Consider the following 2,500-nt stretch of genomic DNA (forward strand, 5'->3'; position numbering starts at 1 on the left):
ACATCACATCTAATCTTTGCCGTATTTTGGGAAAAAAAATCATATTTAAAAATTTGGCCAGAAAACTCGTCCTTCAAATATCGATCGATTTAAATGACGCTTATCTTAGTAAAAAGAAGAAAAAAAAACCCTCTCAAACCCGGGCCTTCGCGAAGAGGTATTTTTTCATTACTTTTTTTTTTGTTGTTGCCAAGATGAGGGTCATTTAAACTGATCCATATTTGAAGGACGAGTTTTCTGGCCAGACTTTTCAATATGCGTTTTTTTTTTCAGAGTCCGGCGGATCTGTGTAAACGGGGATAAATTAATTGTCTTTGATGTGAACCGAATAGAAGTGTGGGGCGGGGGGGGGGGGGGGGGGTGCGTAGCCATCGTAAACTGGTAGCCTGACACTGACCAACAAATGACGTCAAAAGACGAGTCTTGGTCAACAAAAGAAAACAAATCGTGAGTTGTATTCAATAGTTCAACCAATGGAATCACTTGTTTCCTTGATCTCTACTAACGACAACTCACTAGACGCTGCACAAACCTTAAAAATGACGTCAAACCATGTCCTCGTGGATTCTAGCGTAGCCATCCTTATGTTATAGCCTGACACTGAAATCCAAAAGGACTGGCAGTTTGGCGTCATTATTTGGTTTTTGCACCTCCTAGTGAGTTGTCGTTAGTAGAGCTCATGGAAACAAGTTATTTCATTGGTTGAACTATGGAATACAGCTCACGATTTGTTTTCTTTTGTGGCAAAAGACTGGCATTTTGACGTCATTTTTTGGTCAGTGTCAGGCCATAACTTTACGAAGGCCACGGTTCTTGTGTCATGCGATAAGTTAACGATGGCTATGGAGTGTGTGTGTGTGTGTGTGTGTGTGTGTGTGGGGTGGGGGGTGGGGGGAGTGTGTGTGGGGTGTGGGGGTGTGGGGGAGGGGGGGGGAGTGTGGGGAAGTGGCATCAACTAGTTTACTGTAGTTCTCTAGAAAAAGACGGAGTATTTGTGCGGCTATCTTGTCTTGTCATATGACACTCGCTTTAGAATCGGAAGGTCCTGGGTTCGAGCCTCGATCGGCGCATAGTTGAGTCCTTGGAAAAGACTCTTTACTCACATTATCTCACTGTACTCAGGTGTCAAATGAGAACCAGGCCGTAAACAGCGTTGTTCTGTTCGAAAAAAAATTATGTAATATCGCCTGTTGAGCGTTATGTCTCGTCCTATATGTTAAGTGTTACTGTGGTCTGAGACCCTTTGTAAAGCGCTTTGAGATTTCGAGTGGACATTGCGCTATATAAAAACTTTTTTTTTAATTTTAAAATTTGGCCAGAAAACTCATCCTTCGAATATCGATCGATTTCAAAAGACCCCCATCTTGGCAAAAACTCTCAAACCTGGGACTTCCTGAAGCCCCCCATTTTGAATGGGTTTTTTCCCTCCAAGATAAGGTAATTTCAATCGATCGATAGTTTGGAGGATGAGTTTTCTGGCCAAATTTATAAATACCTGTCTTTCTAGTGAATGGCAGAACTGCTTAACAATCTCCTTACCAACCATTTCAGGATTTTCCCCAAAACTTCACACTCAACTACCTCAGAAATAGATTTTTTTTATCACTCAGACATAATAACAGTAAAGCTCTAGCGATAAATAATTTCTCTAACAAAACATGCTCTACAACACACTGTTTATTTTCTTTAACTTTTATGATGTACAAAAGAAATTTGAATAAGAAAAATGTTGGTTGTATCGTAACGAATGTGACACGATTTCCCTGTAGTTGGTAAGGAAAGAGCTTATGAGGTGAGGGAGGATGAGGTGGGTTGGTGGTGGGGGGAGGGGGGGGGGAGGGGAGTGGGAGAAGCAAGTGGGTCAATCCTCTTCCTATATGTACTTTTGTTGACTGTTAAGCCTCGTTGTCAGTTGATCACAATAGTCGAAGCGACCTTTAACTCTCCCCTGCCTTACCATCTATTTTCAGACAAGTTCCCGGAAACTTCACACCTACCTAGCAATTCTAACGGGTCCTACGAATTGCCGTCCGCCGGCCCAGGAGAGTCTGTCCGTAGGTCATCTACAGCATTCTCAAGCCATCTGGAGGACCTCAAAGCTGCACGAAACTTTCCAGAAATCGTCCGCCTTCCGAAAGCTCCTCGTTCTGCTCCGGACGGCAATTATTAGTAATATTAATTGGTAATTCTAATTGCCGTCCGGAGCCGCCCGACGGTCATCTACAGCATTCTCAAGCCATCCGGAGGCCATCAGACCCGTACGAAACTTTCCATACTAATAGTAATAATTAGTAATACTTATTGCCGTCCGGATCCTTCCGACGGTCATCAAAAGCATTCTCAAGCCATCCGGAGGCCATCAGACCCGTACGAAACTTTCCATACTAATAGTAATAATTAGTAATACTAATTGCCGTCCGGAGCCGTCCGACGGTCATCAAAAGCATTCTCAAGCCATCCGGAGGCCATCAGACCCGTACGAAACTTTCCATACTAATAG

Source organism: Berghia stephanieae, chromosome 14, assembly GCF_034508935.2.
Source record: "Berghia stephanieae isolate SIO BIC M18660-M18661 chromosome 14, UCSD_Bste_1.3, whole genome shotgun sequence".
Lineage (NCBI taxonomy): Eukaryota > Metazoa > Mollusca > Gastropoda > Nudibranchia > Aeolidiidae > Berghia > Berghia stephanieae.